This window comes from Tiliqua scincoides, chromosome 1 (assembly GCF_035046505.1).
Source record: "Tiliqua scincoides isolate rTilSci1 chromosome 1, rTilSci1.hap2, whole genome shotgun sequence".
NCBI lineage: Eukaryota > Metazoa > Chordata > Lepidosauria > Squamata > Scincidae > Tiliqua > Tiliqua scincoides.
The window spans coordinates 288,023,043-288,050,640 of record NC_089821.1 but is presented as its reverse complement, the minus strand read 5'-3'; the positions used below and the strand labels follow the sequence as shown (position 1 = coordinate 288,050,640).

Below are 27,598 nucleotides of genomic sequence, written 5' to 3'. Positions count from 1 at the left end.
ACACGCGTGTGCAACGCACACACATATGCCTTGCCACTCCACCCACTGGTGCTTTCTACTACCCCGCCTCCACCTATGTGCCTCCTCTGCTTTAGTACTGAGGAAACAGCAGAGGAGATGGTAGCAATGAACATCTTCTGAATCAGGACACAGGGTCACCATCACCACTACCACTCCTCTGTCCCAGTGCCACTGCAATCTTCAGCAGCAATCTTCTGCCTTCCAGAGACTTGACCAAAGCAGCACTGCTGAGAGGGCAGCTCTGGGAGAGCCCAATTACCATATGTGCTGGATAAAGAGCTTCTTTTAAGTTTGACACCCCTGTTCTAGATGCTTCATAATTTCATCTTTAATTATACTTTCCAGCAATGAAAGGAGGCTTCTGAAGGCAGGGAACTCTGCGAGAAGGGGTGAACCAAGAGGGATGAGAGAGGAAGATGCTGGGAGAGCCCAAATATCACCTGGGCTAGACTTTCAGCCACGCCATTTCTGCCAAGGCGTTACTTCGCAAACAATCTCTCAGCTGCCAAGCCTTGAAGTGATACTTCGGCTGAACCCATACTACTGAAAGGGTGACCCGTGTGATAATTGTACTCTTCCATAACTGGAAAACATGATCAAGATTTGCACGTTTTCTCTTCTGTCATTTGCAGCTTATGAGTTCCTACATGAGAACAAAGTGCTGATTTCTGTCCTTCATCAGCTTAATGATGCCATTCCTGCTTAATGATATGACTTCTGGCCCTCAGCAGCCACCATGAATGCTATTTGGCCCGCTGTAATGAAACAACTTTGACACACCTGAGCTAGAAGAATGAGCCATGCTGAAAGAGAATCAGTATGGTTTCTATAGCATTACGTTTTGCCTCACTAACCTTATACGTATTTCTGGGTTTCAATAGGCATGTGGACAGAAGTGATCTTGTTGACACTATATACTTGGATTTTCAAAAAGTTTTTGACGAAGTTCCTCACCAAAGACTTCTGAGGAAGGCAGCGACACGATCCCCAGGAACACGTCACTAAGGGGGCTGCAGGGACTGGGATGCACTCACCAGTCCCTGCAGTAGCCTGTTGGGGGTGCGGGAGTCCTGCGCGACCCTCTGCAGGGCTCCCCGCAACTGAAAAAGTGAAAGTGGAGTGATTGCGCTCCACTTCCGCAAAACTGGAAGTGGAGCACAATCACTCTACTTTCACTTTTAGAAGGTTGGGGAGCCCTGCAGAGGGTTGCGCAGGGCTCCCTGCACCGCCGACAAGCCGCTGTAGGGACTGGTGAATACCTCCCAGTCCCTGTAGCCCCTCTGAATGATGCAATCCTGGGGATCACATGTCTGCCTTCCTCCCGCCCCCGCTGCCTCTCTCCTGTCCCCTGCAAGGACTTACTGCGGTCTTCAAACTCCCTGAGATTTTGAAAGCCACAGCCATAAGGTGTGGTGATGACCACTAGCTAGGATGGCTTTAAAGGGGTTGGGACAAATTCATGGAGGACAGTTTCATCAGTGGCTACTAGTAATGATGGCTATGTGCTACTACCCGATCCCGCAGCAATATGCCTTTGAATACAAGTGGAAGGGAAGCGATGGTGGAAGAGAAGCATGCCTTTCTCTCCTGTTTGTGAATTTGCCTTCTCAGAGGCAGCTGGTGAACCACTGTGGGAAACAGAGTGCTGGGCTAGATGGAGCTTTGGCCTGATCCAGCAGGGCTTTCCTTACGTTCTTGTGAAAGCCAAGAGAATCAGAAGTGGGGTGGGGATTCTCCCAGCTTTCTTGTTTCAGCCCTGCTCTACCACCCTGCCACTCTGCTCAGGTTTCAAAATATGGAGCAGCAGGTATGAGGGCTAGGTGAGGTTTCCATAGAGGTGGGCACAAGGTGTTGCCAGTGCCCACCTGGTGCCTGAGGCAGTTGCCCTCATTTTGTCTCATGCCTGGACCAGCTCTGCCTGCTGGATCCAACCAAAGGTTCATCTAGATCAGCATACATTGTCTTTCTCATTATGGTCAGCCAGAAGTCTCCCACAAGCTCACTAAAGGTGATAGCTATGCTCTGATTGTCTCCAGCACTTGATCTGCTGCCTCTGAACTTAATTAAGCCAAAAGTCCCGACATGCTGGGAAGCAACTGGAGCATACAGGCTCACAGCACATTTGACAACCCAAATTCTCAAGGAGGGGAGGACCTGCCCTTGAAGGGACATGGAAATAACTGGACCATGGTGCCTTTTAAAATCCACAATTGCTCTGTGATCACCCTTCTGTTTAAATTTTCAGACTGCTCTTTGTTTCTCATCAGATTTGCAGCAAATTTGGATGGCTGATGAGAACTGGGACCTAATCACTCCTTGGAATTTGAGGCAGGTTAGATGGATGAATTAGGGGTCTTATGACCAATAGAATGTTCAGGGTTTTTAATGGTAAAACATTATAGAACACTCCCATGCTTGTATACTAGTCATAGCAATGGCATCACTAGGATTCGCATCACCCGGTGTGGGAGGCCTGTGCGTCACCCCATGTAGTGGGCGGGGCAACACTCCAGGTGGGCATGGTGATGTACCATCGCCCCACCCCCACTGGTTTTTTGGCTACACCTTTTGTTGGAACACAGATATTTCAACATGGTTTGTTTCATTGCATTCTGCATGAAATTACGCATTGATTGATATATAACATGATGGCCTTATTCCTCCAAACTCTGATTTTAGTGATTTTGAAAACTTGTAGAGTATCACACACACACCCCGTGTCAACTTACTAACACCTTATTGCAGCAGTTCTCAAACTTTTAGCACTGAGACCCACTTTTTAGAATGACAATCTGTCCAGGACCCATTGGAAGTGATGTCATGGACAGAAGTGACATCATCACGCAAATTTAAATAAAATATTATAAATAATTAAATTAAAATAAAATACTTAAATAAGGGGGAGCCAGTCCTGTTCCACCAAGTGAATCTACTCTGAAGTAAGTCCCATAGTGGTCAATGGGGCTTACTCTCAGGAAAGTGTGGGTAGGATTGCAGCCTGTGAGCCCAATCCTATGCATGTCTACTCTGAAGTAAGTTCCATAGTGGTCAATGGGGCTTACTCTCAGGAAAGTGTGGGTAGGATTGCAGCCTGTGAGCCCAAGCCTATGCATGTCTACTCTGAAGTAAGTCCCATAGTGGTCAATGGGGCTTACTCTGTAGTCTGCCTGCAATAACAACCCTCCAAAAAGAATCAGTGAGCTCTTCAGCCCTCCCAGTGCCCAGTTTAAAGTTCTTCTATTTCAGGTACATCAAGATAAAGGCCCTCCTGGATTTGCAAGTGCAAAATAGAAAACATGCCCCTTACCAGTTCAAGCCTCTTTTTTGTCCTTTTTAGTAGGGAGGGGTTCAATACATTTGTAAACTTGGAGGGAGTGACTTTCTTCTTGGGTGTTTTTGGGGGGCTGCATTCATTGGATCGGGACCATTCAGGTGTCGTTGGATTCCTCTCAGCCTGCCCTTTCCGAAGGCCTATGGCAAGTATGCCTACTCACGAGTAAACGCGCGATATGGCTCACTTTCACTTTCATTTTCCATAGGGCTCCATGCATTTTTTCCTTCTGGTTTTTTGGCCATGACTTTTGAAGGAAAGGAGAGATTTCAATTCTGTTTTGTGCACTGAACACTGCTGGCCATTCTGCATCCAATGGTGTATGGCATGATGCAGTAGCTCCTAACCCCGCGATGTTAGCACATCCTCCGCCCAGGGCGCGTCATCCCCCCCCAGCGCGTCACCTGGTGCAGCCCACACCCCCTGCACCCCCTTAGCGACGCCAGTGGTCATAGTCAGCAACACGGTCATAGTCAGCAACACTATGATGGTGTCATGATTATCAAAACTTTTCAGAGGGAACACTGCAAGCTGCATTAAGGTAAGTATGATTACAAGCCGTCATCTAGCTCAGTATTACCTACATTTGGTGGTGGCAGCTCTGCAGGGCATCAGGCTGGGGTCTTTCTACCTAGAGGTGTCAGCAATTGATCCCCACATGCAGCTACAGTGTGCTAAGTAGGTGTTTCTCTGCAGATCATTTCCCAGAATGACAGTACTTGCCCTATTCTGCCCTCTAAGTACCTGTATCGATCTTTCCTTCTTTCTGGTGGTCATGAAGGCTACATAGCATGGTAAACAATGATGCTGAATCTGCTTTTTAACTTATGTTTCTTCTACTTCCAGTTTGCTGTTGCCTTAAAAAAAGTTTTAAAATATTATAACAGATGATATAGATCCAGGATTCGGCCCATGACCCCACGCACCCAAATTGCCTGATATGGCCGAGCTCCTGGCCAGTGGGCTTTTCTATGGAGGCAGTAGCAGCTACTTGGGGCCTCCCCGTATTGCCAGTGGTGCTAACCCTAAGGAGGCAAGAGGTGTGGGAGTCCTGAACCTTCCTCCTCGATTGCAGTCAGGCTGGTCCTGCTGCGATTGAGGAAGAATCCTGGTTAGGCAACTGATGTCTGGGGCAAGGAGAGTAGAGCCGCCATCAGCAGGCTCCTGAGAAGCAGAGGGAGGGTATAAGCCTGGGGTGAAGAAAGGGGGTGAAAATGCTCCATAAAACCCCAAGCTAGCTGGTGATGAGAGCAGTCTGGAGAACACTGGCTAGCAGGTAGAATGCTGGCCAGTCAGTGATCCAGAACAAAGCTGCTGGCAGTGAGGAGGACTAGTGGGTGATGGAACCCTCTCCCCATGCCTACCTCTGAGCTACTGTTCCCTTAACAGACTGGGCGACTGGAGGGAGCCTGGACACATTCTTCTCCAGCTCCAGTGCCAACCTCTTGTAACACCTCTAATATTGGTCACCCCAGGGGCAGCCATCCCTTCCCTGGCAGCCCCAACAATATAATAGATGGCCCAATACTACTGGACCTCTGCATCTCCAGAAGCATGCTTTATGTGCAAGCAGAGATGTGCCATAGAGTGCATCCTGATTGCCACCGCAAGAGGTGGACAGCAGCTCCCATGTGATGGCAGGCACTGCAGGAGCTCTGGCATCAGTAAGTCAGTGCAGGGAGTATGCATTACATGCAAGGCACCAGGAGGGGACTGGCAGAACACAGCAGACACCAGAGTGGGAAGGAGGGTGGATTGAGCCTGGAAAGGTGCAGCATTGGTGATAGTAGTGCCACCAATATCCTGTTCCCCTTCCGGGCCTTGATTAACCTTCCCAGTTGGACTTGCCTGAACAAAATAGCTGGTGCAGGTCCAAGAAGACCCAGCTGGGGAGCAAAGGCTTACACCAGGGCAAGGGAACACATGTTCCCTTACCTCAAGGAGGCCTTCATGGCTTAAATTTCCTTGTCAAACGCAGTGCGCGCCACATTGGCATGACTGCATCGGTGCCAGTGGAGTTAGGTACAATTGGCCTTAGAGTGTGTTTAAATCAAACGGCTAAAATTCTAGCTTTAATACTATGTTTGGGGGGTAATAAGGCTTCATGTTTCTCTGAAGAAAAGAAGCTCACTGCTCAAAATAATCTTATAAATGTATTTTTATGGTTGTCTGTAAGCTTGTTTAGAATAAATAACAGTTCAAAATATTCATTTAGCTGTGTGGGTCATTAATGTCATGGTGATCCTTTGGCTGACTTTGTCAAAAACACTTCAGGTTTCACATCCTTGACATATGGAGGCAGAAAAATCCTGGCTGTGTAAACGAATGGCAAATTTAGCTCTCTGCCCTCAAAACGAACACAATATTTCAATGCAGCCTCTACCCTCAGAGGCAGTGTTGCTGATACAAGATGGCAGTGACAGACAAGAACTGAAGTCTGTTGCCTTCTTGTGAGCTTTCCAAAAGCATCTGGCCGGTCACTGTGGGCGTAATCCAAACCCACTTTCCAGCACCGACATAAGGGCAATGCAGCTTCAAGGTACAGGAACAAGCATTTCCTTACTTTGAGGAGGCCTCCATGAGTGCCGCCCAACTGCAGGATTTAGCACATGCCCCGCTGACACATCTATGCCAGTGCTGGAAAGCTGGTTAGGATTTGGGCCTGTGAGAGACAGAATGCTTCAGTCGGATCAAGGCAGGCAGTTCTCATGAAATTACTGGAAGTAATACATTGTGTATGGCCTCTCCATATATGTAACTGAAGTCTCTTTGCGACCAGTTGCAATTGACAACTGATGATGTCACAGATTCAACATGGGAAGGTAGTAGTTGTAGGAGTGAAGGAGTGTATTTGGCTTCTTGGGCTATGCTCACATGATAGTTCTGAAGGGGTGTGTGTGCATGTGTGTTGTGTTTGTGTTGGGGGAGAGACAAGGTTTCTTTGACATGTTTTGAAATACTAGAAAGGCCAATGCAATAAAAAGATGGGATAATAAAACCTGCTGTATAGTGTCATCATCTGTTTCCAGTCTGACCCTAGCCACATGAGTTCTTTTCTAACCCTTTCAAAAGCTTCCAGGAGATGCAAGATTTTACTCATCTTTTACTGGGTGTGTGAACCGTCTTTGAGACAAGCTATAATGAAGGGTGGTCCTGGCCACTTGTAGTCATCAGATCTTCTGGCTCTCTTTTAGCAAAGTGTGGGGTTTAGCCTGGAGGTCCTGGCCATCCTCCAGTTCACATTATTGCACACATCCTGCCTCCTTTCAGCAATTCCCGCAGATAGAGGGTTTCTCTCCATTTCCTGCCCCAAGCTCCAGCAGAGTGTCTCCACATTGTTAAGCAGCTTCTGCGCTGGGAAGGAGAAGCCAATTTATCTGGGAAGGAGACGTCAGGCATGACGGTAAAGGGGATGGGGAAAGCTCCTCATCATTAGAGACAACTGGAAAAAAAAACACTCTTTGAAGCTTATTTCTCTGTTCTCTTCTGGCACTGCTTCCCAGTTCCAACATCCCAAGTCAGTTATCTCCCAAGACGCAGCTCATTTCTCAGAATAGGCATTGCCTATATGCTGCAATTGTGCCTTTTTAAAAAATTCAACTGTGACCTAGGTTTTGTCCATGCGATCAGGAAGGAGGGCTATGTGTTTGCTAAGCAGCAATGCCATGTCAACTGTGAGGATTGAGAAAGTTGCTCACCTGGCTCTTGACCGGAACCAAGCTGGTGATGAATGGAGAAATCTACAGCTCTCTGATTCTTCAACAATGCCACAAAATGAACTCTGTACACTCATTTTATGTTTAGCACATGGTTGGCAACCTTCAGTCTCAAAAGACTATGGTATAAGCCTACAGCACCTGGTATTCCCAGGCAGTCTCCCATCCAAGTACTAACCAGGCCTGATCCTGCTTAGCTTCCAAGATCAGATGAGATTGGGCATGTGCAGGGTAACAGTTGCTGTCAATAACAGGAAGAAGATTGTTCATATCTATCTATCTATCTATCTATCTATCTATCTATCTATCTATCTATCTATCTATCTATCTATCTATCTATCTATCTATCTATCTATCTATCTATTCACAATGGAGAGGAGGTTCATCTTGACCACGATGCACATACAAGTAAACATATGTGTTTACTTGTATGTGAGTCATGGTCAAGATGAACCTCCTCTCCACTGTCAGAATGAACTTCTGGAGCCTCTCAACCCTGAAGAACGGCAACTCTAAACATTTTAATAAGATGTTACTAAAAGGCAACGAGGGACCAGTCAGAGAAAGTGAATCAGCAGAGGCAGGTGCCAGAAAACCATCCCAGATAAATAGGAGCAGTTGAATCATATGAGTCACTGCATGGGAAAATTGCTTGTCTTCCTCTCTAGGCTGTTCCAGACATTCTCATGGGTGCTTATGGTCTACAAACAGCCAGTTCAGTGAGTCCCTGAACAACATAACATGGGAAGAGAGGAGAAGCCAACTGCACTATTTCAAACATGGCCCAGGTCTTTTATGTTGCCGGAACAGGCCTCAAGACAAACCAGTACTCCAGAAATACAAAGCAATACTGACAATGAATAATTGCATTTGTTCAGGACTTTAGTGCGGGCCAGGGGCAATTTTATCAATGGAGAGACATGAACAAATGTCTCTCTCATTCCAACTGGGTTTGCCCTTCCTCTCCCAGCTGCTACTTCAGAGAGAGAGAGAGAGAGTCTAATTTTTATGAATGCACGCAACTTGAACATTTCTGACACCCCCAAGTTTTTCCTGCCACTTGTCGTTTGTGTTTCATTGTGAAATGTTTAAACAATGGTTACTGTTGTAATGATTTTATGTACATGGCTTTGTGAGGTTTGCCTGAAAATCAGTACTCAAACAACCAGTAGCATAGCTAGAGGGGGTGCAAAATGGTAAGTGCTGGAGGCACTGCAACATGCCATGTAAGCAGCCCCTCCCATTCACTGTCAGAGCCATTCCAGGCTGCAACGGAGGATTTCAATCCTCAGGGGCTCGGCGGCACGAGGACGTAGACGGGGCCCTGGCCGGAACCGTGGGGCACACCTCAGAGGCTCAGCGGCTCGAGGTGGCGCAGTCTGCAGTCCGGCTGCCTTCCCCTTAAGGGACAGACATGGATGAGACGCGGTGCCCAGCAGCGGGGCATGACTTGGAGTCAGGTGCATGCCCGCCTGGGGGTAGAGGTTTCTGGTACCGCCCAGAGGTCCCGTCCCGCACCTCAGGGGCTTTCGCTGCCTCGGATGCTGCAGGTCTCAGTCTCCTCTTCTCTTGCTAATGTGAAATAAAGTGGCCCTTTCTCCCATATCTGTTGTCTCGAGTGTTCATTGGACAGTGCAGAAACAAACAGAGGAGATGGTGCATGGTTCGGCGCTGCCGTCACTGCCCAGAATGGCTCTGACAATGAGTGGGAGAGGCCACTTACACGGTGCATTGTGGCACCTGCGGTACATACTCCACCTCCACTACTGCGAATAGATTAAATAAATATATAGTCATGAAAACATTTAGGGCACAAAAATGTAAGTAAGCAAATTCAGAAGATAAAAAAGATGTGGCAATTGTGTCAGGGAGAAAAAGCAGGAGTGGATGTGGAAGGAGAGGAAAGCAGAAAACGATATACTGTACTGTATTAATTAGGGGTTCCAATCATGACAACTGGGAACGGTGTCTCGTGAGTGATGGGCAGGTTAGGCATCGTTGTTGGGTAGGGCTCCCATTAAGGTGTACATAAATTTGCCCACAACCTTCAATCTCCAAATACTTTAAGATTTGAAAATTATAATTATATTAAATGCAAGTCCACACATTATGCCCTATTTGTGTGATGTGAACAGATAATTACGTGCAACGGTACATAGTGAACTCATTTGTGTGACTTGTTTTCCCTAAGATAAGAACCCTTCCATGATCATAGGTCTGCTGTAACGATTTTTCCCTGAGGTAAGTACTCGATGTGAGCAGGAACATGTTTTTGAAGAATTTTTTTTTCTTCTAAGAAAGAAAAAGGAAAAAGAAATGAAACATTTAAGCAGGCTATCATTTTCCAAATCTTCCCACTGCCTCTGAAGGTCAGATTTCAAGTACAAATCCATTTTTTTTTTGTTTTATATAATTTATGTTGGCTGGCATTTTAAAATTGCAGTGTAGCAGTGAAAAGTCTGAGCTCAAAGATATTATCTTCCTTTGCCAGATTTTTAAGGAGACGGGAAAAAAAATGTCAAAGTCTTCTACTGATGCCTGAGATGTATATATGCAGTTAAGGGCTCTGCATATTTACTGTCCCATAAATGCTCTTTATGTTCAACTCGTTCTTAAAACTGTGTCATCAACTAAAATATTTTCTCATTTCCCACTACAATTTCCAGTAAACACTGTAATTTTTTTTAATTGAATTGGAAGGGGAGAAAAATAACACATACCTTCTGCTATGCTCTTCATTTGACTCTAAATTCAGAGACGCTTTAGAAAATCTAATGACAACACTGAGAGATAGAGGTAATTTTTGAGGAGCAGAGGGAAAATAGCCAGGAGAATATGTTATGCAAGGTAACTGAAAAGCATCATCCGAGTTATTAGGAACATGCAGTTGTAGAAGCTCTTTAAAAATGTGGTCGCTTTAATCATTATCACAGATAAGTCACAATTCAGTGCTCTGTTAATCTTAGATTCCAACCTGTTCTCCGATATGCCATGATTCGACTGGCTGCCAATTTGAATGCAACTTTTGTGTTTTCCAAACCTACAGACTGTCAATTCAAGCATTCTGGAAGGTGTACGCTATACCATATGGCAGTGGTTCTCACACGTTTAGCACCAAGACCCACTTTTTAGAATGAGAATCTGTTGGGACCCACCAGAAATGATGTCATGACTAGAAGTGACATCATCAAGCAGGAAAATTTTTTAACAATCCTAGGCTGTAATCCTATCCACACTTACCCAGGAGTAAGTTCCATTGACTATCATTGTTAAAAGCATATATATATATAGTAGCTTGTTAAAAGTATAGATCTTTTATTGGCATCCTTCAGTCTTGGGAGACTATGGTATCGTGCTCTGAAAAGTGGTTCTGGAGCAGCATTTGGTGTGGCTGAAGAGGCTAATTCGGGAGTGACAATCCCTTCCACACTGGAAGGAAATGTAGTCTGTCCCTGGTGTGTCTCCCTGGCTACGGGCCTTCCTTCTTTGCCTCTTTGCCTCAGTCTGTTGGGCAAGTGTCTCTTCAAACTGAGAGAGGCCATGCTGCACAACCTGCCTCCAAGCGGGATGCTCAGAAGCCAAGGTTTCCCATCTATTGAGGTCCACTCCTAAGGCCTTCAGATCCCTCTTGCAGATGTCCTTGTATCGCAACTGTGGTCTACCTGTAGGGCGCTTTCCTTGCACGAGTTCTCCATAGAGGAGATCCTTTGGGATCCGGCCATCGCCCATTCTCACGACATGATCGAGCCAACGCAGGCGTTTCTGTTTCAGCAGTGCATACATGCTAGGGATTCCAGCTCGTCTCTTTTATAGTAGCCTGTTAAAAGTACAGATCAGTCCCCAAATGCAGTCACATACCATGGTAGCATCAAGTCTAACATATTAAAAATAAAATATTGACATGAATGGGGACCCACTTGAAATTGGCCCGTGACTCACCTAGTGGGTCCCGGCCCACAGTTTGAGAAACACTGCCATATGGGATATCTTTCAAGGGGGGGGGAGCGTGAGCTGCCACCAATAATCCTAAACCTGTGAGACACTGCTAAATTTGACCTGTTGTGCTACATGTATTACTAATTCCCCCCAATTTGAGTTATTGTGTATGTCTGCATGACACATGTAGGAATTGACAATTGCGAGAATGAGCAATGTTGGCAACAATTCCCACTTTCCCCTCTATATGAGTTCAAATGAATGCCTAAACAACATCTTCCTCTTATGGTTGTGGGATTGAGCACGGTGATTATGCAAACCCAATCCCACAACTATGTTCCAAAACCAATCCTGAAGACTCTTACTCAGAGACAAGATCTATGCTGGGGGGGACGGGATGGGACGGGACATGCTTGAGATATAAAAAATTATGCATGGGATGGATAGATGGATGGTTTATTTTCCCCTCTTGCACAACACTAGAACCAGGGGACATCTGCGGGCAGCCCAATCCTAAACTGCTCCAGGGCCAGGCAGAACAGTGGAGCTGAAATGATTGCCACTGTCTTCTACAGTGCGAGGGCAACCGCCAGAGAATCCTTGGAATTAGAGAATAAATGTTTCCTTACCCTGTGTCGAGCTCTGCTGGCGGCAACGGCTCCTTGGATCATGCCCGCTATTTAGCAGACGCAGAACCAAAGAGGTCCATGTTGGGCTTTCAGGCATGGGAGGGGGCATAAGATTCAGCAGCAGACTCTGCCGCGTCCTCTCTTCCTCCATCCACCCAGTTCCACCCTCACCTGCCTTCTCTTTGCCCTCCCCCTGCTCCAAAAAGCCTTACCACCAGCTGGCAGGAACACATACCACCAGCCACTCCAACAGTGTGTCTTCCTGACTCTGTGGCCTCTCCCCTGGTGCAGTGGGCTCACCGCTGGTGCTGGAGCACCTTATGACACTTTTACAGTGCTCAGAGCCAGTTGTGAAGTTGCTGTGCCAGCAGTATGCTCGATAGGATCAGACCCTAAAATTCACTGGCAGGAGAGCTGGAACAGACAAAAGGAAATATTTCTTGTCCCAGAGTATAATTAATCTGTGAAACTCCTTACCATGGGATGTGGTGATGGCACCTGGCCTAGATGCCTTTAAAAGGGGACTGCAAGTTTTATGGAACTAAAGTTCATCACAGGAGGTTACAAGCCATGAAGGGTATATGCAACCTCCAGGTTTTAGAGGTAACCTCTCTTTGAATGCCTGATACAAGGGAGTAGCAGCAGGATTTAGGTATCTTGTTGTGAGCTCCCAGAGGCATCTAGTGGGCTATTGTGACATGCAGGAAGCTGGACTAGACAGGCCCTTGGCCTTATCCAGCAAGGCTACTCATATGCTCTTATTAAGAGTCTAAATGGATGATGGCCGGATCCCAAAGGATCTCCTCTATGGAGAACTCGTGCAAGGAAAGCGCCCTACAGGTAGACCACAGCTGCGATACGAGGACATCTGCAAGAGGGATCTGAAGGCCTTAGGAGTGGACCTCAACAAGTGGGAAACCCTGGCCTCTGAGCGGCCCGCTTGGAGGCAGGCTGTGCAGCATGGCCTCTCCCAGTTTGAAGAGGCACTTGCCCAACAGACTGAGGCAAAGAAGGAAGGCCCACAGCCAGGGAGACAGACCAGGGACAGACTGCACTCGCTCCCAGTGTGGAAGGGATTGTCACTCCCGAATTGGCCTTTTCAGCCACACTAGACGCTGTTCCAGAACCACCATTCAGAGCGCAATACCATAGTCTTTCGAGACTGAAGGTTGCCAAATTCCAAATTCCATTCCAAGAGTCTACATGTGTATAAATTATGTGGAACTAGGAACCTTCCTTATCAAAGGTTTCATGATCATGTGGAATAGGCTCCACCTGCAAACAATCTATACATAAATAGGATCTTTTAGACATAGTCCTGAATTCACATAGGTGATGATGAGTGGTTGCAATTCTTTCAATGCACGTTCAGACGAATGCCTGGATAATGCTGATTTTATTCTAGACTACCAGTTGTCTTCCAGACCTTGGGATGGAAAGGTGGGATATAAAACTTTTCAATAAATAATATAAGATGGAGCGAAGAGGAGGCTGGGATGTACATATGGCAGTAGTTCACAGTTAATCACATCGTGCACGAGTGCAAATCCAGGAGGAAAAGGAAAAATATTTCAAAAGCCACAAGTCCAGCGATTGGTCACAACTGTCAGGAAATATCAGGAAAGAAAAGAAATCTGAATAATTGCATGTTAATTATATAAAATAACACACCAGGGAAGTGGAGCATGCCAGGGCCTGCCCCATATCTAATGTCTCACATAATTTGCCTGCTGGACTGGTAGGGAGTTCCCTTCCACACTGTCGTGTGAGAGGCAGTCCTCCAAGGCTTTGGGATAATTTGTCTTTAGAGCCATAACTCACTCTTCCTATTGCTTTAAACCTGATTAGCGAATCAGAAGTTGGCTTGCTGAGCAGCACCTCAGGTGTCAGCTGGAAATTAATTAGCATAATAGCTGGGCAAAAAATTATGCTGTCTTCTTTCCACAGGTGGAGCAATGAGAAGGGTTAAGCGAAAATTCCTGGATGACATGTTGCGTCCACCTGACCTCTTGAAGCCAGGTGCGCACATGTGAACAAAATAAGTATATGTGACAAGAATTTGCAGAGAGGGTGGAAGGAGGGAATGGAGGTAGGTAAGCATCTTCCCCACTGACAACTCAAGGTAATATCAAGGTATAAACAGTGGCAGGTTGGGGTGAATCAAGCTGATTTTGGGGTGAGCTTCTTGCTCTTTTCCAACTACAGGGACGGTCTCCCTCCAGGCCCCTCTTCTTTATTTTCAGACAGAGGAAGAACAAAAAATTCAGAACCTGTTTGTATGAGATAGTGAATCCCTTACTTGGAGTTTCAGTTAGTTGGTCTGTGACCTTGCAGTTGTAAGTTAGTACCCATTTTGTACTGCAATTGCGTTTGAGCGATGTTTGCAAGAGAAGGGAGTTAAAAAAAAACAGACTATCCCTACCAAGTCTTCAGAAGTTTTTCTGTGTAAAGTGGAGATATGAGCATATTTTTTAGCAATTTTTTTGTGGTATGTTAGGGTCATCCACTTTTAGGTACCAGGAGGGCAAAGAACACTGTTTTAACACTGTCTTATCCAGTGATTTCCATGGTGCACTGACCTCTATAGTCTTCTCTATGGTCTTTACCTCTTGTAATGTCACTTTCAGCTTCTGGGGGACTCTTCTGAGTTCTCCGGCTCTGTTTCTAGAGCAACTGTTTCAGAAGGCGCCTGAGGGGGGACATGATTAAGACATACAACATTATGCAGGGGATGGATAAAGTGGATAGGGGGATGTTCTTTTCCCTCTCATACCTCACCAGAACCAGGGGACATGCACTAAAATTAAGGGTTAAGAGAGTTAGGACAGACAAAATAAAATATTTCTTTACCCAGCGTGTTAGTCTGTGGAACTCCTTGCCACAGGATGTGGTGATGGCATCTTGCCTGGATGGGAGGAAAAGTCCATTACAGGTTTCAAGAAATGATGTGTATGTGTGACCTCCTGATTTTAGAAGTAGGCTGTCTCTGAATGCCAGATGTGAGGGAGGGCATCTCACATCTCACTGGGATGTAGGTCTCTTGTCTTGTGTACTCCCTGAGGCATTTGGTGGGCCACAGTGAGATACAGGAAGCTGGACTGGACTGGAAGCTGGTCTGATCTAGCGGGGCTCTTCTTATGTTCTTATGTAACTGTCTGTAGCAGCAAATTGTCTGTCCCTTTTCCTATGCTGGCAGAGGAAGATTAATTACTACAGACAGTTGCCCCAGAAACTGAGCCATAGAACCTGGAAGAGCTTTTCAGCTGCTGTGCTCCAGACTCCCATAGCACACCTTTTGTGGCACACCAAAATCCCTGCTCTACACTCCAGTATTTTCTCAGAGGAAAAAATTCCTATGTATTAGATCTGGTTCACACCATGGGGAGTTAGTTGCTGATTGTCTCTATGCAATCCCTCTGTAGGGAAAGTGCACAGAGAAACATGCGAGCATCCACTCCAAAGTATTTCAACAAGCCCAGAATCTCAGTTGCAGCATCTATATTTTATTTCCAGAACCCTACATGCCATACATGGTAAGATGGACAAATAGGTATTGTCTTAAATGTGCATGTAACTGACTTCCATGGCTTCTTTCACCACACAGTAGGCTTCTTTCCTCTGAACAATTTAGTGGCCTGGGAGTAATGGAGCATTCAGTAGCCCTGGGCTGGCTATACATAGCTGTATCAGATCTTGTCTGATCTCAGAAGCTAAGCAGGGTCAGGCCTGGTTAGTATTTGAATGGGAGACCGCCTGGGAATACCGGGTGCTGTAGGCTTATGCCATAGTCTTTCGAGACTGAAGGTTGCCAACCTGTAGCTCTTCTTTCAAAATCCAGTCACAGAATGCTGTGAAGTGTCTTGTCCAGGAGAGATTTCTTCCACCATTCTCAACTCTGCCACTTTGGCACCTTTGTTTCAAACCATGCATAGGAAACCAAGTAGAGTAACGTCCAAGAACACACAGCATTGGTTCAGGTCGAGAAGGAAAAAGCCTCATGCCTGATGGTATCTTGTGCCTAATTAAGGATAATGGTCAAGACAAGAAGTTCTGGACAGGATTTATTTTAAAGAACAGCCTGTGCACTGACACCCCCCCCCCCCCGGAGAAAAATCCAGGTTCTGATTCATGGTAATTCAAATTCTGCTGCTGAAAGTTCATATGAAACATGTAGGTATTTTGCATAAATGATTACCATATTCTTTCAAAGTGTCTGGACAAGGCTGGGGTGAACAGAAGGGCGAATAACAACCTGGGGATAGGTGCACTAGAAAAATTGAAACCTAGGTATATTAGGTATGGTGAAAGGATTATAACTATTCTGGAACTGAAGCTCTGATCCTCCTGACCATCCAACACCTGCCCAGCATTCCACCTCTATCTTGGCTTTTGTGTTTACATTATTTCCAGTACTTTTTATGCAGAACATAAGAGATTAGGGGCCCAATCCGATCCAACTTTCCACCACTGGTGCAACCACAATGCAGCCCCGAGATAAGGGAACAAATGTTCCCATACCTTGAGGAGGCCTCTGTGAATGCCTCTCCACCACAGGATACAGTACACACCCCATCTGCATAGCTGCACTGGCACTGGAAAACTGGATAGGATTGGGCCCTAGGGCTGCATACCTATACATATTTTCCTGGGAGTAAGCCCCATTGTCCACAATGGGACTTGCTTCTGAGTAGATAGGCATAGGATTGCACTGTAGAAGCATTAACTACGTATGAAAGCTTGGATTCTGAGAATTGCAAATAAATTCCATATGAAAGACTAGATTTCATGAGAGAACCTAATTGGCCAACCCTGATAACTGCTAGTTCAGTAGCAAACTGAACACAGACTGCTGCCTTCACAGAGTCCACAGCCTGTTACCCTTCTCCAGCTGGCATATATACTTGTAGCTGATCGGTACAATAAAACAAAAACCACTGCTGTTTAGAACCACTGCTAAAACTGGTTTCATGTTCTCAGTACACCTCTCCCACTTTATACGTGCCTAATCTATTCCTGAAAACAGCCCTTAGAGTGAAAATCTGGGTATAATTATTGCATTAATTTCAATGGGAAAAATTCAGGTGTGTTGCAAAACCATTCCAAGTTACCCAAATTCACCCTAAATGCCTAATATGTTGTTGGCATCCTTCAGTCTCGGAAGACTATGGTGTCACGCTCTGAATGGTGGTTCTAGAACAGAGTGTCCTCTCCAGTGCGTGAAGCCTGGGTAAAGTAGGTATGGAGGATAGGCTGTTACCCATGCAGCAAATCCCCCCTCTCCACGTCATTGAAATGGTCCAATGGAAAGGCAGAGGCCAATATGGTTGGTTCCAGCGGCATTGCAGGAGTTGCCAGAATGTGATTGTGTTCAGCCACGAACTGCCTCAGGGACTCCGGCTCCTGATTTTGCCTCGAGGTTGACTCCTGAAGCCTTTTCCATAACTGGATGTAGCCACAAGGCAGTGGAGGTTTGGGATCAGAGTTTTCCTTCTCTCAGATGAGCTGCCTTCCCAGACTGACGAGTCCCATCTACCCGGTGGCTGTTTAGTTGCCTCTTACGACAAGTACAGCCAAACTGAGGGCCTATTCTAATCGCCAGCCCCCAGGGGAGAAATGCACAAGGAAAAATTGCATGAAACAGTAGAATAGAATAAATAACATTTAATAACAAAATTATGCAGCATCAATAAAGAGTTAAAATTGACAATGACAATGTTTCAGAAGTTCTAGCATCACATAATGAGGTTTAGCACCTCAAACTTTAGTTGCAAACACTGAGAAACTCTCTGATGTTTCACTTGTTTTTATGCTTTTCCAATGATGCTTCATCATCACCATCACCATCACCTTCTTCTTCTTCTTCAGGACCCATATTCACAGTAATTTATGGAAACACAGCACAAAAAGGGAGCATGTTATTCACATGTCCTAAAAGTGTGGGGGCACCCTACCCATCAGGCACTGAATCTCACTTGAAGGAGGGTGCCTCTTCCCCAGTCTTGCTCATTCCTTTGAGGGTCCTGAAGAGCCCTTCCCCCTAAAGCCCCCAGGAGCACTGGAGTACCTGAAGGGGCTAGGGGGGCAAATGCCCTGGGGTGCCTCCCAGGGGAGATGCTGTCGTGTCCCTCTCCCCTCTGCCACCTGTTCTTTTTTAACAGGCCTTTATAGGCCTGGGGGCTGGGAAGGTGGCAGGTGGTCTCTCCAGCCCTCAGAAGATCTGCTGACACACCCAGTGGCAGTGGGACAGTATAGGGAGCAGCATTTTGTGGTCCTGGCCCCAGATGGTGCAGGGGCCAGGATCACAATTGCTGAGGAGCACACCCAAGAAAAGGGCTTTCTGGACCTCTGTCCTACCAGGTGAAGAAATCCAAAATTTGATCCAACCTCTTGGACTCCTTCTTGTACATATGAGACAAATTCATCCCCTTTTCTGTCTCCAGAAGGACGAATGTACAAGCTGTATATTATTTTACATGACCAACCATCTATAATACTGTTTTTGTTATAATTGAATGTTTTATACCAATAGGCAGCATGACAGAGGTGTTAACTGTGAGGGTGTTCTTTTCTGTGAGGCCAGGCAAATAAGTGGACCTCTTTTAGCCAAGCAAACAAAAAGTATAAATAAATAAAATGCTGAAAACACAAATGACTTCCAAAATCTGGCTGTAGTTTTGAAAGTTGTTGTTCACCTGTATCCTCTGAATGCCAAGCCAATGGAACAGGAAACCTCTGAGTTATTGTACTGAGACAATGCATAATGTTCCCTGCCCACCATCGTGTTCCTGCAGCTGTTACCCCACACAAGTTTCATGAAGAATGTTTGAATAGGACGTCAACCATTCAGCTGGCAAATGAAAGAGGAGAGAAATATCGTGAATAGGGCTGAATGTAGGCAGACACTGGCTTATGGTTTATATACAATACAACAAAAGAGTCTGCAGCACTTGCCACTCATAATATCTTTGTCTTTGCCGAGAGGGCTGAATGGCCTTCTCTGTACTGTGGGCATGGAGCTCTTCACATCTAGGTCATTTAGGCAAGCCCAGCCATGCACAAACGGGCCAGGAGTCATTTGCTCGGTAAGTCAGGATGAATAAATTGGCAAGCGACATCTTTTGACGCAGCTGGCAAACTCCTCTGCAATGGGGTTGCAGCACATCAGAAAGAACTTTGGATGAAAGAATTGGGCTGAGATCATTAATTAAGACTGTAAACATTTAGCCTAATATCCCATCTCCATCAGAAGCCCCACTCTCAATGCTCAAAAGGGACAAACGTATGGCATCCTGCATTTTGTGTGTGTGATTTGTTCCTCATTTTCAGCTTACTGTGCATCAAGGGCAATAGTAATCAGGGGTTGCATACCTTGAACCTAAAGCTGGATAGAGCAGATAGAGGGCTCGACAGAGCAGATAGAGAGACGCTCTTTTTCCTCTCACATAACGCCAGAACCAGGGGACATCCACTAAAGCTGAGCATTGGGAAAGTTAGGACAGACAAAAGAAAATATTTATTTACCCAACCTGTAATTAGTCTGTGGAACTCCTTGCCACAGGATGTAGTGATGGCATCTTGCCTGGATCCCTTTTAAGAGGGGATTGGACAAATTTCTGGAGGAAACGTTCATTATGGGTTACAAGTTATGGTAGGTATGTGCAAGCTCTTGGTTTTAGAGGCAGGCTGCCTCTGATTGCCAGTTGCAGGGGAAGGCACCAGGACACAGGTAGTGACTGTTGTCTAGTGTGTTCCCTTATGCATTTGGTGGACCAGTGTGAGATACAGGAAGTTGGACTAGATGGGCCTTTGGCCTGAGCCAGCGGGGCTCTTCTTATGTTCTTATAGCTGCTGACATTTCAGCCCTGCAGCATTAATTCTCACAGGTCAAATTGATGCTGTAAATAGGAAAAAAAAATCCTTCTACTGGGCAAATCCGAGCAGCAGTCCAGAAGTCAAGATGACAGCTTAAGGCCTCCCATTCAGAAGTTCTGTCCAAGTAGGGAAATTCAGAAACCTGGAAACAAGTCCTGAAATCCAGGAAACAAGTCCTGGATTAGCTCTCCACCGATGCTCCAGAAAGAGGTAGGACAGCATGGAGCTCTTTAGTTGGTGCCTATCAGTAGCTGATGCAAATATTGCCATGCACAGCTTCCAGTGATCCTTTAGCTGAAGTAGCTATGGTGTAGCTAGAGAGCTACTGGGAGCCTTGATCTCTGACCTGCTAGACAGCTCCCTGGCCTCAATGGTAAGACAGGACACTGAGAGCACCGAGGTAAGGGCACCCACTTTCCAGCACCGAGGTAAGAGCAATGCAACTCTGAGGTAAGGGAACAAACATTACCCTACCTTGAGGACGCCTCCGTGACTGCTCCTCAACTGCAGGATGCAGTACATGCCCCACTGGCACAACTATGCAAGTGCTGGAAAGTTGGTTAGGATTGTGCCCTTAGTGGTTGATTTATACTAAAAACATGATGGGGGAGCGAGTCCCTGTTAGTTCTTCTGAACTTTTCAGCAGTTTTTGATATTATTGACCATGGTATTCTTGTGAAGGAAGGGGCTGCGTTGCAATCTTTCCTGATGGGTAACTTGCAGACTGTATTGCTGGGGAGCTCCTGCTCAGCGCTGTGGTTTCTGGATTCTGGTGTTCCGACAGGGGCCTGTCTGCCCCCCACAATGTTAACCATCTAAATGGTTAACATTGGAAGAAATCATTCAGGGTGTGAAGAGTCATCAGTATGCTGATGACATCTAGTTATATATCTCTTTGCCTTCCCCAATTGGGGAAGCTGAGAAAGTACCAAGCGGATGTACCAAGCGGACAATGAAGGGCTGGATGTGGGCAAACCAATTGAAATTCGATCTGGGCAAGACCAAAAGTAGCCCAAAATGTGGAATTCCTTATTCTCTAGTACAGTGGTTCCCAAACTGTGAGCCACGGCTACCCAGGGAGATGTAGAAACCAGCCAGGTGAGCCACATAAACTTGTAAAAAACCCACCACCCTCTACAACTCTATAGGATTGGAGCCCTAAAGGGGAGCCATGGCCAATGGCCCAGTAGGTCAAGGAAGCTGCCAGTCAAAAAATTTTGGGAACCATAGCTCTAGTATGTGACAGTTTTGCTCCTAGCCAGAGCTCAGAGAAAGGTTGTTCTTTAAACAAGCTCTCTTGACTCTTCTCATGAGTTTATTTAGTTTGCTACTGCCTGTTTTAATGGTATTTTTCAATTGACTATATTTTCTGTTGGTATGCTTCCTTGAGTTTCCCAAAGGGAGGAAGGCAAGGTAGAATTTTTTTTAATGGTAACAATAATAAATGATGAGCTAGTCTGGTTGGTGCTAGTCTGTATATTATTGTCAGACACATCTCTTAGTTTCTCCAACAGTCCAGATAAGATGAACACAGCTCTTTACAAGTATCATGGAACCCCCAAGACAGAAGGATCTCTCATTCTATTACACATGCAGGTCATATGTTTATGTGTTTCTGGAGAACTGTTGTAGCACCCTAGAGGCCTTGTGGTTGTTCCCATTAAGTTCCTAGGACTTGGAGGTGGGAGGAATCCCATAAGCTCCCATTTGGGCTCAGAAAACAGGTTGTTGCTGAAAAAGGAGGAAGTGGCCACACCAAAGGAACAAAGCAGGAACCCAAAAGAGATGGAAAGCAAAGCAGTTGAATAAAATTGAGGAGAGAGGGGCCAATCCTGTCCAACTTTCCAGTGCCGGTGCAACCGCAATGCAACCCTTAGAGGTAAGGGAAGAAATGTTCCCTTACCTGGAGACCGATTCCATGACCATCCCCCTACTGCAGAATGCAGCGCATGCTCCATTGGCATGGCTGCACCTGCGCTGGCAAATTGGATAGGATTTGGCCCTGAATCATCAAGAAGAGGTTATCTTGCACCGGTTCGCTGTAGCGGGCTTCAATGGAGGGAATCCAGAAACCTCTCCAGATAATTCCCAACCAGAGCGTATTGCCCATCTATGGGAAAAGAGGGAAACTTTTGATATGAAAAGCTTCTTCATTGGGATCGGCTGCCCCACAACAGGGACTTTCATGGGGCATACAAAATATGCCTGTATATAGCCTGGAGCCCACCAGTTGGCCAACTCTGATATAGTCTACCTTCATTTATTCATCATACACATGCAGCACAATCTTAACTGCACGTTAGGCTGGTTCAAGTCCCTTGTACCAAGTCCCAAGTGTGTCATAAGAACTTAAGAACAGCCCTGCTGGATCAGGCCAAAAGCCCATCTAGTCCAGCTTCCTGTATCTCACAGTGGCCCACCAGATGCCTCAAGGAGCACACAAGACCACAAGAGACCTGCATCCTGGTGCCCTCCCATATGTGTCATAAAGCACATTTGCGCCTCCTCAGGAAGAAGCTGCACCAGCACTCAGAGGGGCACTGGAGCATGGAGGCTGCATCTAGCCTCCACAGCAGCTTCACCCAGGTAAGTTGTGTCAGCTGAGCTCAGCCGATGCAGGGGTTTGGGGGGGCGGGGAGGAGGTGGGAGGGAGGTGTTCTGGGGCAGGGGGAGGGTGGTCTCGGGGGTGGGTGGCAGAGTGGGAGGCGGGGCTGGAATCTGGCTGTTTTGCCGGATCCCAACCCCTGTCCCCGAGCAGCGTGGAGCTGCTTCAAGCTGCTCTGCTCTCTTCTGACTTGTGCTACCTCAGGAGGTGGTGCAAGTCTGAGGAGACCCACAGGGGTTGCAGAGTTTCCCCTTATCTCTGGCTGAGCCACTTTGGGCACCTATCCTGCACTGGATACAGCACAAGCTTCCTAGCAAGATAGGATTGCGCCCTCACTTATAGTCCTGAACATCCTGTTAAAATTTAGTAGCCCTATTTGATTAGCACTCTGTGTGGCTCAGAATTATAAAATGTATTGACACAAAAATGAAAAAAAGAGATCAAATTGCAGTATAAAATTAAAGAGTGAGAAAAGGCAGACAGACTAAAAAGGAGTCATCAGCAGTAATTTTCCACTACAGGCAGATGAGAACTTTAAAAGTCTGGGTAAATAAAGAGGTCTGTCTGGTGTCAAAAGGAGAAACAACTTACCACCAAGTGTCCCTGTCCATGAGATTTGAATTTAGAAGAGTCTGCATGGCCAAGAAGATGGAACTCCCAGAGAGGCTTTGAAGAAGATACTGTTTATTCAACCTACCCTCTCAGGGTTCTTATGGGGCTCAAATGAGAGGCAGATATATTATAAACCCCCTTGAATCTGGAGCAGAGTAGGAAATATAAGAATATAAATAGAATTATTCTCCATGTACTAATTTAGATGATTTGTATGCCACAAACAGAGGGTAGGAACAAACAAGCCCGATCCTTTCAAAAAGTTGGTCAAGTTAATAACAAGACCTGCTGCAAGAAAAAACAACCCTTTTCTCCATTCATAATTCCCACCCACCCACCTCCAATACTTGAAATGGGCATCCAATGTGAGGAAAACATGACTGTCAACTTTTAATTACGGGTACTGGCTAGTTAGGGCTGATCACTTGATCCTTTTTTTTCAGCTTGCTTTCAACCACTGACTCTTTTTCATTATCCACTCTGAACTTCTCCATGATTGACGTCTGATTGAAAAGGTTCTTGGCTCAGGCCCTGCTTCTTGCCACCAGCTCCCAGAATACCGTAATAAACTATGCCCTACCCTTTGTTATTAAGCCCCACTGAAAATGCATATGTACAGTATTCATCAGTATGTGTGTGGCATTCAGGTACAATGAATGAATGAATGAATGAACTGTTCATTGCTCCCTCAGGTACCACCCAGCCTTCAGACTCCCCCCTTCCTCTTATCTCTTAGATCAGAGAAAAAACCAAACAACCCTGCTGCAGGCCTTAGTTAGGAGCCCAGCCAGGAAGCTGCATATAACCTTAAAAATTACTAAATTACTAACACCTGTATGGGGTCTAAAGTCAGTAGCCAAGATACAACAGCAAAGAGGCGAGTGAAGTCTCGCTTCCTCCCCATCTCTCCAATGGATAAAAGATACCACTTCACATTTAGACAATGCTGTTTTGAACCAGGATTTTCTCTAATTTTTAACTACCAAAATGTCCAGAACACAGCACTCACTTAGTGATGGTGCTTCATGTACTTATACAATGCAGTTGTGCCCGTCCATCATCTTATGAAACAGCCTGTGACACTTGGATGGTTACTACAGGGGAAATTGTTAGTTATGAAAGGTCATTACTTGCACTGTGGCTTGTAGCTCTGGAAGGGAGCCTGCCTCTCCTGGCCCTTTTAAGTGGCCAGATTATTTGTCTTTCCAACACCATTTATCTAATAGGCCAAGATAATCAAATTACACATTGGTTCTAAAATTTAATTCTGTGACACAGGCTGACATTCTAATTAGGACTTTAAAAAAAAAAAATAATCACCCTGCTCAGCCCCAGAACAGCGTTGCTAACTTAGGAGGTAACCAGTTTTAATAACATTCCCAAAGGCCATTCTAAAACGTAAAAGAGAAAAAAAAAATTGTTTATCAAAATTTCCATAGCCATATGTGCTGGCAAAAGCAACTGTAAGATCTATTTAGCTGAAGAAAATAACACCAAATGGTTGAAATTCGTTTTTGAAGCTGCTTCCAGATGTGATCTTGATTCCATGTAAAACCAGGCTTGTGATTCCAACCACTAAACCCCTCCTCCTAAAAAAAAAAAAAAAGTGGTTTAACACAATGCCTTGTAACTTCTTCTGCTTGCCAGAAGGGAAAGTAATGCATGGTTCTAGCCTAGTCTCCTCCTCGACATCCAAGTTTTCTATTTATTTCTTACAGTATTTATATACCATCTATATATTCAAGGTGGTTTACATAGGCAGGCTGACCATAAACCATAAACCATAAACCCAATTTTAAATGGGGGTTTTACAAGTATTATTCTTTGAGAGCTCAAACAATCTTCCATTTCTTCAGGTGTTTCCCTTTCATAGTGCAGGTTGTCATTCTGGCTGCACAGCACACGCACTGTCTATGCTTCCACAAGCCGCTGCAAATCACACCTCAGACTGGTTCTCAAGATGTTACCCATTTCTTGCCAGCTGACTCCTCCACATTCCATACTCCTCCACAAAGATCCATCAGTGGATTTCTGGCACCCATTCATGGTGAGACCAAAGCTGATCCTGCTTAGCTTTTTCAGGCAGGGTGACAGCCACTCCTCCAGACCACACCTCCTACCCAACCTCCAGATACACCTTCTATGTGTTGGAATCTTTGTTATCCATGGGAGAGCATTCTGTCATGTGAACCCCCATGTATGGTCAGAAGTGATCCAGTCCAGACATGTTTTTACCACTGCCACTGCTGCTGCTACTACTAACTTAGCCTTAGTGATCCCACTTTCGATGAAGAGGGGTGGATGGAAAAAGGTGAAAATTATAAGCCATTTATTTATTTAGCATATGGCGTATAACACATGGACATGTATCAGTTAGACTAGATCAAATGTCAATGTCCAGTTCATGCAGCCGTTCAAGGACAGAGTAACCTAAACCATGAAAGCCATGAAAGACAGTTATGCACCTAGCTTTGCTTTATCACCTTTGCTCACTAATGGATGCATAGTCCAAAGGCCCACTGACCTGGTAAAGAGTTGGAACAGTGTACTTAATTTCGAGGTGCACAGCCTGATATGTTTGAAACATTCAGCTGAAAATACAGGAAACAGGAATCCAACAGAGCCATTGTCACCTTGTCAAACAGACCTTGTTCCCTTTTGTTTCAGATATTGCACAAGTCAAACTATTTATTATGAAAGACAAGCTTGATGTTCCTTTTCACTCAGCCATATCTGCAGCCTCGAGCATTGATCAAAACCGAGGCAGCTGTCCTTGGAACAGAATAACCGTACAATTTAAAGCCGGCACTCTGAAAAGCAATTAAAAGAGTAAAATGGATTCCCATTCTCAACTCTGGCACCGAGTGCACTAAGTGACCTTCGGATATTATCTCCTTATTGCAGGTGAGGCGAAAATCCAAAACTGCAGTTGCCAGTGGTGACTGCCCCTCCTCCTAGAAAACTATCCGTGCCATGAAATACAGCATATAGATTCCTCCCCTTCCCAGAATTCTCTGGAATGTTGGCATGTGAAGAAGAGTTGGTCTCCTATTAGTCTTTGGAGAAGCAGTGGGAGGGATCCATGGTCTCCTATTAGTCTCCTATTGGAGCTCCATGGAGCTCCATGGTCTCCTATTAGTCTTTGGAGAAGCAGTGGGAGGAATCCATGTCCATTCCTTCTCCGAAAACAGGTGCAAAGTGAAGGAAAAGACCCGCCAGATTCTCTGTATGAGGATGACTTGAGGGAGGGGAAGGGTCAGTAGAATCACCAATACTATCTTGCTAGTGGACCGAGTGGACCTTGTGGAAGGGTTTTTGCCGAGTTGTGAGGGTGCAATTCACACTCAAATGCCTGAACAGTAGAGTGGATCTGGCAGGTGCTACAGCTAGGACTGCAAAATGTGGGCTTCAACCAACCATCAGTCCCTAAAGTGGCACCATAAGTTTGCATTGTACAAGAGTGTTGGAAGTATTTGATGCAAATGGTCATTAAAATGCCCCCTGCTAACTGGGCAAAGAGGCACCTTTTAAAGTAGTGCCCTCTTATGTTTAGTAGGAGGAGAGCAGCTGTTCCTCTTTACCCCAGCAACACACCTTTTCCAGTGGCTGTTGCTGTTGTATCTTCTGTATTTTTCTTTTTTAGAGCCCTTTGGGGTCAGGGCACCATTTGATATATTTTACTATGTAAACCGCTTTGTGAACTATTCTTATTGAAAAGCAGTATATAAATATGCTTAATAATAATAATAAAATGCCATTCAGTCAGAAGCAAGTTCTGAGATTCTGTACGGGGTTGAGCGGAGTAGAAAAGCAGAAGTGGTCAGGTCACAACAGATCAAACCATCCACATGAGCACCTGAAGAAGGGTGCTACAACATAGCTGGAAGTAGTCAAGCCAGGAAACATATAAGAAAAAGTCAGTGAGTATCTCAACAAGAATTGTTCAGAGAATGTCAACATGTGTTCTCTCCCGTGCAAAACCACAGGACTGGTGCCAATGGTTGGCAACCTTCAGTCTGGAAAGACTATGGTATAAGCCTACAGCACCCAGTATTCCCAGGCGGTCTCCTATCCAAGTACTAACCAGGCCTGACCCTGCTTAGCTTCCGGGATCAGAAGAGATTGGGCATGTACAGGGTAACAGTTGCTGCCAGCAGTTGAGCAACTCCCCTGAACTCCCCTACCTTAGGAGAGAGCCTGGTGGTAACTCTGTAGTAATAATATAATAATAATAATAACAGGTATTTATATACCGCCTTTCTTGGTCTTTATTCAAGACTTTATTCAAGGCGGTTTACATAGGCAGGCTTTATTAAATCCCTTATTAAATAGGGATTTTTACAATTTCAAAGAAGGTTCTTTCTTTCAAGAACGACTACATTCAAGGTGTTTCATTCCGATCTGGCTTCACATTTTGGCCTCCATCCTCCCACGCTCAGAGCAGATGGAATTGCTCGGCTTCAGCTGATCAGCTGCTCCAAGGTCGCACGGTGCCGGTGGCCTCGAACTGGCGACCTTGTGGATGTTATCTTCAGGCAGACGGAGGCTCTACCCTCTAGAGTAGACCAGACCTCCTGCCCTTGCTAGTAGAGCCCTTACATAAGAACATAAGAACATAAGAACAGCCCCACTGGATCAGGCCATAGGCCCATCTAGTCCAGCTTCCTGTATCTCACAGCGGCCCACCAAATGCCCCAGGGAGCACACCAGATAACAAGAGACCTCGTCCTGGTGCTCTCCCCTACATCTGGCATTCATACCCCTTGCTTGTTTGTAGTAGGCCTAGTCAATCCCTGACATCTCCAGGTAGGGCTAGGAAAGATCCCTGCCTGAAAACCTAGAGAGCTTCTGATACATCAGTGTAGGCCACACTGAA

At 45.7% G+C, this 27,598-nt stretch overlaps 1 pseudogene; it reads right to left on the bottom strand.

Annotated features, from left to right (window-relative positions):
- Positions 1-7,197: 7,197 nt before the first annotated feature.
- Positions 7,198-7,317, bottom strand: LOC136637032 (5S ribosomal RNA; annotated as a pseudogene).
- Positions 7,318-27,598: the final 20,281 nt, after the last annotated feature.